At 38.2% G+C, this 10,931-nt stretch overlaps 1 long non-coding RNA gene across 1 annotated transcript; it reads right to left on the minus strand.

Moving 5' to 3' along the window:
• On the minus strand, positions 1–481 carry LOC149649072 (uncharacterized). The gene is made up of 3 exons (XR_016371662.1): positions 347–481; positions 130–269; positions 1–69 (listed from the first exon to the last, which is right to left on the minus strand). It is a non-coding gene; the product is annotated as an uncharacterized LOC149649072 (long non-coding RNA).
• Positions 482–10,931: the final 10,450 nt, after the last annotated feature.

Raw genomic sequence — 10,931 nt, forward strand, 5'->3', positions numbered from 1 at the left:
CGTTATGGGATGGTGCCTCATTTCATGTTCCAATCATTTACTAGCGTGCCTCTGTTGCTTGAAACTTATCTTACAGAACCAAACAATAAGTAAATAACAGAAACATTAAAATCTTTCTTTACTACTTACTACAGTCTACAGAGCACTTTCTTCGTCATAAGCCTCGGTGTAAATCCTTTTCGACTTTGGGCAGAGTTCGACTTCATTTTCCCACAAAACAAAGGCATATTTTTTAAATTATAACAACGCAAACCCTTATATTTTGTAAACTAACAGTATTTAAAACAATAATTTAGTTGTATTTCTTTCTAAAGTCAACAACACCAAGAACAATATAGTCCATTACCTGCCATTACCGCCATTAGCAACGACGAAGTGTAGTCTGCTAAGTTCCGGTGGAAAAAGAAAGCAAAAAAACCGGTCAATTAACCGATTCATGATGCTGAACGGTTTGCCGAGTTCTAAAATTACTACTTTGAATTTGGTGTATATTTTGACACGTGTCAATGTCGTCTGCTAGAAAATTTCAACCTATCACAAGTCTTAAGTGAGTTTTGCCCCAAAACCGACACCACCAATGAAAAGCCCTAAGTTCGATCCTGACCGACCAATCAGCGAGCTTAAGTCTGGAGGAGGAGCATACTTTTTCTGCAGAATACGGCCCCTGGAATCTGGAAAGGCTTTCTTCCAGGTAGTTTTGTATTATTTGTACATTTGCTCCATTCGCTCGCATTTCCACTACAGTGATAACCATCATTTGAGAATTGTCCACCGTCACATTCTGGGCAAGGTTCAAGAGACCCAAACGTCATGATATCGGAAAGTCTATCGAGAATTTTGCTGTAGGAATTGTATGGTCGTTATATTCTAAAAGTTCCACCATTTCTTTTTTTAAGATTTTTTTCAAGCGCGTCACGATGTTTATAAATTAACTGAGACTGTTCCTTAAGAATTTTCTTCTCGCCCAGATCTTCATTAGGGACTTCCTCTTTCTTCATCTTCTTTAGTGGAGTCACTTCTATTTTCTTTATTTTTTCTAATATGGCCTTTTGATCTCCAACGTTTCTCTCGCTTGTACAAAGCAATCAACGTGATACCACGCTGGCAGTGGACCAAATAGTTTAGCTTTCTCACTCTGTCTGTCAAGTTTTGAAATGCGAACTTGATATTTTACGATTGTTTCTCCACAACCTTTACAAGATGACCGATTTATTTTGGCATATTCAGTTGAGAAGTCTTGAATTTCAATGGAGGAGCATTCTCTCTTTGTTGCTTTATATGGTCGACGTATCTCGGTGAGAAGCACATTATGAGCGCTTTTTCGTTATTTTTTTCGATAAAGAACTTTGAAAAAGGTTTTTTTTGGAGAAATATCTGTTTAAATTCAGCTTATTGGCCTCTATTACGCTCTTTTAAAGCGATTTCATCTCAATCGAGCGATAAATAAGATTTTGGTTCGACTTTAAAAACCACTCAAAATTGACGTATCTCGTCGAGAAGCACATTATGAGCGCTTTTTCGTTATTTTCATATTAAACCGGTGAAAAGATTATTTTTGCATAGGGCTCGGGGTTTTTTGATCGCTTTTTATTCGAAAAATACGGTTAACTACAAATAATCGAAAACTATTCAGAAGTTTATTCATTTAAACAAAACAACAATTTTAGATGATATTTTTTGATATTAAATAATCTTAGTAAGAATTTAACCGACAAATTTAATCAATCGGCAAAATTTTCCAAAAAAACTTTATGTAGAAAAATGGCTTGTACTCTTTGTTCGGTTAAATTAAAAATATTTTCTATTCTAAAATTCACTTGCTTCGAAGTCTAACTTTTACCGTAATATTTTATAATTTAAGCTTTGTAAAAAATATCAAAATCATTTTTTTTGTAGTAGACATTCATCTTAAATATTGTCACTATTATGTTTTATTAGAATTTAACATGTATGCGCTTTTGTCCGTATCAGTTATTTATGATGAGATCGCCAAACTCACTTATAGTCACAATCTTTTCGATAAAACCCAATTCCAAAAAGCCATAGTTATTACGTTAGTGGACTCTATAGCAAAATACTTTCCTCCAAGCACCAAAAGTGTATATCTGTGATATTTTCGACAAAGGGATCTCGCGATACCGCTTACCGTATCGTCGAAATCGCGTTAAAAGCAATAACAATTAATGTGTAACATCAGAAGGGGATGATCGATAATAATGGCTTCAATTCGAAAATGGATGTCTTCTATAAACGCTCTAGAATCGAAAAAAGAGAAGTTAGTGTAATATAAAAGGGTTAAGGTAAAAAGGGGAAGTGAAATAATATTTGAGGATCACCAACATACCTTTTTACCTAGATATGCAATCATTTCTCTTTATTTATAAACAATTGCAGAAGATAAAACAAAACACAGACAGACACGTCAGGTACAAAGCCTGTCTCTCAGGAGAAGTAAAAATCCAGTCGTCCCTACCGCCTACTATATTTCAGCAGGGATAGATTTAATTTTAGAAGTAGGAATGGAGAACGGTTAGTGTTTACTTCAGTCCGACTCATAGCCCAGTATAGAGCCCCTCCCTCCATAACGTAACGATAAGTTTAAATTATCGTATTGGCTCACTTAAACTACGTTTTGAGGACGTTGCTGACGGGGACGAAGAAAATACGTTATAGCTCGATCCATAAAATTCTGTCATAGACGTAACATGGAGGCTGTATCCTATTAGATGTTGGACGGGAAACTGTCGTTATTCATGTAGTCCTTGCTTTTTAGGGTAATTATAGTAAACACGGCTGTCAGTCAACGTAAGATTCATTTATGTCGTCTGCTCGCGGGTCATCGGTCGGGGATTGTTTTGAAAATGAGTAATAATAACAGAAAGACGGGTAATACATGTTGTATCCCAAATTGTTACAGCAATAATGTCTTCGGAGGGTGTTAGTTACCATCTTTTCCCAAAAGAAGAAATAATTAGAAACGAATGGATTGGAAGAATTCGTTTTGTGGCGTTAAAAATGTGTAATTCGCCAAGTCCAAGTGTTAGTAAAACGAAAACCCGGGCCCTTACTCCAGTCAAAAATCCTTTGAATTGGGTGCCAGCAAAAACTCATTTGGTGTTTGGGTTACATTTTCAAAGAGGTGGCAAGAAGAAAAGCGGTGATTTGTATCCAATTTATATTGGTGACTACTAGTTTCCTCAGAAAAAACTAATTCGTACTACTGTAGAGTATAGCGATGTTCCGGAAGTAGCCGCATTTGAGACTGTAGACACCGAAATAATGCCAAACCAAAAAGGGAAAAGGATTTCAGGTATGATTGTTAGTTTCATTTTGTGGCAAAAAATATCTATAACACGCATAAAATATTTTAGACCATACATATTACAGCGAGGGGTTTCATGGGGGACGAAGGTTTACTTCAGCTAGAAGTGACAGAGAGCTCGAAGCGAAAATACTTTTGTTAGAAGATAAACTGTCAAGAAAAGAACAAGAAAACTGGCATCTGAAAGACAAAATAAAGCAATTGGAAGAATTGATAGTGAAAAAGGATGAATTAACCAAAAATAAGAGTGCTCAAGATTTCAGTTTTGATAATATTTCTACAAATGCTCAAAAACTCAAGATTTATACTGGGTTTCACTCTGTTGAAGATTTCAGTGATTTATTTGAGTTTGTAAAAGATGATTTGCCAAGTTTGAATTTTTACAATAGTGCAAAAGCCTACGAAAGAAAAACTCCACGAAATGAATGTTCGAAAGGGAGACCCGCTAGCCTAGATTTTAAAAATCAAATGTTTTTAACCCTTTGTCGGATCAGAGTTGGATTGTTAGAGGAAGATCTTGCGTATCGCTTTGTTATTAGTAAAACGACAGTAAGCAATATATGGATAACGTGGGTGGATCTTCTTTACAGAAGACTTACACGTGTGCCCTTTTGGCTCTCCCGAAAAGTTATAGATGAATTCATGCCTGAATCCTTCAAAACGCTGTATCCATCTACACGTGTCATAATAGATTAATCAAAACGCGTCTTGGATTTAATCAAGACCTAAAAAGTATCGATGAGAACAAGGTTAATCACTTGACTGAATGCGCAGATATTGAAACTTTTTTTAATTAAAACTTACATGCTTAAGAAAGTAATGTTCCATCACCCTATTCCATTGAATAAACTTATTTTACTGGTAGTAAATTTTTTCCCTCTCAATAATTTGAAAAATTTACCTATCTCGGGTTTTTGAGCACAATTTCATTCCCCGAAAACATTTTATAACTACATTTATTATCACAACGTGTATGACATTGTGTCGTTAATAGGTTGATAACATATCCCCGTTCATGCCCTGTACGCTCCATAGTGAAATCTTTTGTAAATTTTAGTGCAAATTTCAACAATGGCAGCACATTCAATAGGGACGTTGCAACGGACTGCCCCTGGGAGAAATTAAATTGGCCGGTCGTGAAAAGGGGAATTCCGTTACAGGACGTTAGGTAGCCCTGAATTAACAAAGGGGGACCTTGTGACAACGTTAAGTCTTAAAACACGGGGATTCTAAGATAGGCCTAATTAAATAACTTCCTACCGTTGGATTTTTATAAAAGAAATTATTCATACCTTCGGCTCATGTTGAAATGTAGTCAAAAACGAATTTAATGAAACCTTTTTAAATTTTTACAAAGAAAAACCTTTTGCGAGATTCCCGAGGGACGACGGCGCGAGTACAAAGAACTATCGCGAGGCGCGTGACAGAGTTTTTCCCCGAAGACTTGAAGTGAAGAAAAAGAAGTACCGGGCTTTTCCCGTAACGGCTTATATAGTATGAAATCATAAAGAAAGGGGGGGAGAAGGTAGAAGGAAGAAGGAGGTGACGTAGACGACAAAGGAGCGGACATATTCCGGAGAATATTTCTGTTCCTCTGTCGTCTGCAACGGTATCTAGACGAAACCGCTGCAAACGCCCCCTCGAAAAAGAAGAAAACAGGATAGAAAAATGTAAGGGAAAAAAGGAAAAGGGGTCCAACTTAACCCGTTATAACAAAAGTGGTTTTTTTTTCAAATCAAAATGAAATCAAAATGAAATTCGGGTGTTAAACACGCCGTTTTGTCTATCTTTCTGTATGAATTTACGCGGGCACAACGCGGAGCGGTGCAGGCCTTCGGCCTGACACGCGGCGCATTTGTAGTGAAGGGGGGGTCGTGTGATAACCGGAAATCCTTGGGAAGTGACCGGATATAGGCGCACTAAGTCGCCTTGGGAGATGTTTTCCCACGTTACCGGGAACATTTCCCTGTTTCTTGGTGGAGCGAGCTGGTAAGGTTGATCTTGAAGAAAGAGCTTAGCGTACTCATCCAGTTCATATAACGTGGTGGTTCGTGTTAAAATGCGCGGGGAGATGCTTGGGTCACAGCGGCATTGTAAAGAGATGGCAAACAATTTTCGATTTTATCACTGGCATTTTCCAACGAGTCAACAACTTCGGTATTGGATATCCAAAGTTGTTTATAAACCAAGATATTTTCATAATCTTGTTCAATGATTTCCTCTTCAATATTTTTGCAAATTGGTTCGGAGGAAACGAGAACAACTGTTTCGGGTGAAAGTTCTACGTTTGAACAAACGCTAGCACTAGGATTAACGTATTCCCGACTGACAACGCAAGAAGACGTTGCGAATTTAGAATCTTCTGACACGACTACAATTTCGGCTACGGTTTGAATTTCTAACAACGCGGAAGCGATGGGAAGTAGTTCAACCAAGTCAGGCCTTCTTTCTCCAAGGCTCAACATTTCTTCACTTTGAACAAGATTCGCGCGCATTTTGTGGTGGTATCAAACATACATCACTCGATTTATCCGTGGAAGGGTCAACAACGGTAGAAGTTCTAAGAATCGAGCTATTATTTGCAATGTTATTTTCACAAACAATGATGTGCTTATTAATAAGGGTTTTATCACAAATGCTGTCACTATCCTTCACCAAATATTGCCGCTTCTGGGGTTGGCATCCCTCCACAGCCCGGGTGTACTTGATGATGGGGCACAGGGAACAAGCGTAGCCCACACCCGATGTCCCTTCTCGGCAACATCACGTGGCCTTTGTAAATATGTTTTCTGAAAACTTGGATTACTTTGGGCAAATTTGGACAGTGATTGGGCAAATTTGGACAGTGATTGGACTCGTGTCTTTAACAGTGAAGGACGTTGCCTCTTGAAAATTGGAGATGCACTATCGTAGAAGAAAAGTGCCAATGAAAATGTCGAAGACGATTGTAAATTGGGAAACATTTTGCAACAATCACCGTCGTCCGTTGAACCATCGTTTTTTCTATTGATACCACTACCGCCAATCTTGCTAACATTTTCTTACATTCTCAAACGATACTCCGACAATGAAACTTTGCTTTTAGGCGCTGTTCAGTGTTGGGCACATTTATTTCGATATATCTTTTTACCTATCAAAATATTTTTGTTTTCGCCCCTATCAATTTTTTACCTATCAAAATATTTTGGATTTCGCACCTATCAATTTTTTACCTATCAAAATATTTTGGATTTCGCACCTATCAATTTTTTACCTATCAAAATATTTTGGATTTCGCACCTATCAATTTTTTACCTATCAAAATATTTTGGATTTCGCACCTATCAATTTTTTACCTATCAAAATATTTTGGATTTCGCACCTATCAATTTTTTACCTATCAAAATATTTTGGATTTCGCACCTATCAATTTTTTACCTATCAAAATATTTTGGATTTCGCACCTATCAATTTTTTACCTATCAAGGATAGGTTTTTACAAGTTCCCGTGATGAAATAGATAAGACATAAGGAGAAGGAGCTTAGTTACTAACTTACTACCGCGAAATTTCCGATTAATTTTATGTGTAATTTCTTTTGACTGATCACTATAATAAATAAACCGATTCGCGGAAACAATCCAATGAATCTGCAGGCCAGCTTCGGAGCGAGAAATACCGCTAAAAGGGACAGATTCAAAATAACTGAGGAGTTACAGCCTTTCATTCCTTCGGCATATTGTCCATCGCTTGAAACTTTCGTTCAAACCGGGAGGGTGGGACCGTGGGAGGGGTAGCGAGAGTTAGCAGATTCCGGATTAGAGCCCTGAGACCTAACCGAGGCTCTTTTTTTTTAAGGCGCATGCGCAATTTTTTCCCCGGACCGTCGGCCGCTAAAATTTACTCTCGCGTGAGTCGCGACGGCGCGAGTCGTTGGGCTTAGAAATTTGAAACTTGGTTTTTTCTCTCTCTAACGTCAGTGATGACGTACTTGCGCACCGCTGATGCGTAGTAGCTACTCGTCGGCCTCGGGTAGATCTCTACCGCTGCTGTATACCGGGAAGAGGGAAGGAAGGAATTAACTAAAATTTTATTAAATATATTAGAATATCATTTTAGCTTTCAAATATTTTTAATAGGTAGCGATACCTATCAAATTTAAATCAAATTAAATATTCTTAAAAACTAATGAATCAGGAAAAGTATCAAAAAATTTCCTTAGGAATCGGAACTTTCAAACTCAATTTTTCATGCCTATTATTTATAGGTTGATCTATCACTATCAAAATCGGTCAAATGATAGCTAGATTTTTTTCCAACTATCAAATAAAGTATCAGATTCAAAAAAGATATGATAGTGCCCATCACTGGCGCTGTTGAGACACTAGGCACGGTCGTCCTACTAACGGGACTCTTAGGAGTCGTAGTAGGTGGAGGCGATCGAGGCCTATTTAACTGAATGCTTACTGCAGTGTCAGTTTTAGGGGCTTGGTTAGTGTCCATTGGCGAAAGAGCGGAGTTAGCGATAACCGTGGTAAGGGTATTTACGCGCAAATCGGATCTTACGAGAACCTGCGTTGGTCCAGGTTTTGGCATTGGCAAGATTAAACGCTCGTTTCTTGGGAATATGGAATATCGCCCGTACATTTTTAATACTCCCTAAGATCAGTGCCTCCAATGCTATTAAAACTTAGTATAGCTTCCTAGGAAGCGACTTTTAAAAACGCGGGATTAACCTGTACAGGCGGCAATAGGAAGAAATCTCAAAAAACCAAAACGCAAACCACACCGCCTAAAGGCTTGTTCATTTCCCAAAATGAAAGTAATTCAGTAGACCGAAGGCGCCATAGAGATCTCATCGACAATCAAGAGTTTTATTTTCCCAAAGTTTGTTTCATAATGGAAATATTTTCAGAATTGAGGAATGATATTCCGCTGTACGCCCATGATCTACTGCGAAAACAAGTAATCTATGCAACGTTAGGCCGTTGACATTTAGGGCTACCAAGCCCGTGGGAGCGACGATCGCGACGCTACCGGTATTTTTAAAGTGGCGTCTAACGGCGTTTGGCGATGACAATAAGAAAGGACTTTCCAGTTCCACCCGGACCAAGGGTATTTTTCTATACATAAAAGTAAAACTAAAACTTCAAGAATGATTTTTAATTTTTTTCTTTGCCCAAAAGTAGAAGTAAAACTTACGCCAATCAAATGTGGGCTTACAAAAAAAACACCAACCAGAATAATTTCCTATTTCGCGCGTCACTGCAGAGTCTCAACATTCAGTAGATTGTGTTAGATGGTAATTCTTGACCTTTAACCTAATCTAGAATCTCACAGACCACTGAATGAACCTCGATAACCTTAAGCCTTGGTCTCGAGCTTTTTTCGAGCTTTTTCTGAGGCTCGAAAACTTGTCTAGCCTTTCAAAAGTTGCTTATCGAGCTTTCGAGTCCTATCGAGCACTCGCACAGGCCTAAATTAGAATCTACACTATTTCATATTTTAAAGAAACCAAATAAAATTATTCTGTTCGGAAAACACTCCTCTGCGCTTTTATGGTTTTTTTGCAACGGTTATACGTAAAAATTATGATTTCGGTATAATGGACGACAAACTTTTGGAGGGGCCCATGGCCACCTCTAGATGTTTTGGAGGGGCTCGGGCCCCACGGGCCTATAGAACTCTACGCCTATGCTTACTATTATTGAGTTTTTGGAATAATCGGTAGCGTTTCCGTTCTCCCTAACGAGCAATTTTAAATACTTCATCTACTTCAAGTTCATAACTCCTGTGAGTCTCAGCGTGCGTGTTCTTTACGTATGTTACTAATGTCTTGAATTCTTTGGATTCTTTATATAATACTTCAATTTGAGTTTTCAATTGTTCATAATGTTGATCTATTGGATCTTTGGTAGTTCCACTTTCCTCTTTAACTAACTTGTAACCGATCTCCACTTCAAGAAGGAGATCTAGCATTTCTACCTTGGATTTTATTATCTCAACATTATCCAAAAGAGGGGGCTTTTTGGTTGGTGCAAGCTATTAGCTGGGCTTACCTGTTTTTGACATCTTCATTTTGAAGAAAAGCCAGGAGGTCCGTCGAAATGGAATACACCTGTTCAATTTGTTTTATCGAAAATGTTTCTTAATGGCACTTTCTTTAGATCAATTTCAAACTCCAACATTGCCTTCTTCATTTTCTCCACGTCAAAGATAAGGCGAATTAGTTCTTGGATGGCGTTGTGAAGTTTAGATCCAGATCCTACAACCAAATTTTCTTAAGTTCCATTCTCGGCGCCATAGTCAATGTCAAGTGGATACATTTTTTTAGGAACCTTTGAGGCAGTGTGGCGTAACTCCCACGGAGTTCCTGTTTTTCTTCATAAAGCCTTTGAATTCGGCAACAGCTTCATACATAGTGGCAAACTGTTCCGTCTTGTTTCCACCAATAGTAGTTCCAACACGTCCCCAGCTCCGAAACACCCAGTAATTGTTTCCTTTGTCTGACTCTAGAAGTTGAAGCTTGTAAAATGAATAAGATCCTTGAGTAATAACGACTTTTGCGAGAACAGCGTTGAAAGCTCCTTCTTCGTTTTCTAACACGTGTGTGGTGGCTTCAAGATTTGAATCTAGTTCAACAGCTACGCTGCCTTTCACTGTCAGTTTAACTTTCGTGCTCTTTCCAGATGAGAATGTTGAGTCACTTTTTCCTACAGCCGCACTTTTGAGTCTTTTTTCAGCAGCGTAGGAATTAAATCTGTCTTCAGGATTTCCACCCCAACTGGCTATGCTGTATTGTTGGATCATAAGAACTAAACCTCCATTTTCCACAGCACATAAAAAGTCTTCAGATACAACGTGAACATTGTGTTCCTTAGCTTCACGAATTTTCTTGATATTTTTCTCATATCCTTGGTACTTATAACGCAAGGTGTAGTTTTGTCAATTTGAGAGACAACATTGCCTCCAAATCGGGCTATGGTTTTCTTCAAAGCATCTTTGGAACTTCGAAGATTACCAACTAATACTATTTTAGCATTGTCCAATGGTGTTCTTAAATCCTGGTATTTTTGAGCCATCTTCAAAAAACTCCAAAGTTTCTCTCTCTTGTACAAAGCAATCAACGTGATACCACGCTGGTAGTGGACCAAATCGTCTAGCTTTTTCACTCTGTTTGTCAAGTTTAGAAATGCGAACTTGATCTTTTACGATTGTTTCTCCACAACCTTTACAAGAGGACCGATTACTTTTGGCATATTCAGTTGAGAAGTCTTGAATTTCTTTGTTCCTTTAGATGGGGTTTTGCTTGACCCACTCGAAATTTTACTCCTCATTTTCTCTTGATCTTCCCAACGTAAAGCCTCAAAGTGTGAGATGTCAGCCTCAGTTGACACTTTAAACTTTGAAAAAAAGCACCGAAAATGGTACCAATTTGGAACCTGTTTCCACAATAAGAAATTAATGTTAATCGCGTCATCAGATGCTCAATTTTGATATTTACCTTTCCATCAAACATTCGTGACCGAACAATTGCCGCCATTCTTAGCTCATCTTTAGCTATGATGCTTTTACAGCTTTTGCATGATGACCTGCCATTTTTGGTATATTCGGTACGCCACCGTGGACCT

Source organism: Phalangium opilio, unplaced genomic scaffold, assembly GCF_054372755.1.
Source record: "Phalangium opilio isolate 3A_F unplaced genomic scaffold, DU_Popi_V2 ptg000088l_1, whole genome shotgun sequence".
Taxonomy (NCBI): domain Eukaryota; kingdom Metazoa; phylum Arthropoda; class Arachnida; order Opiliones; family Phalangiidae; genus Phalangium; species Phalangium opilio.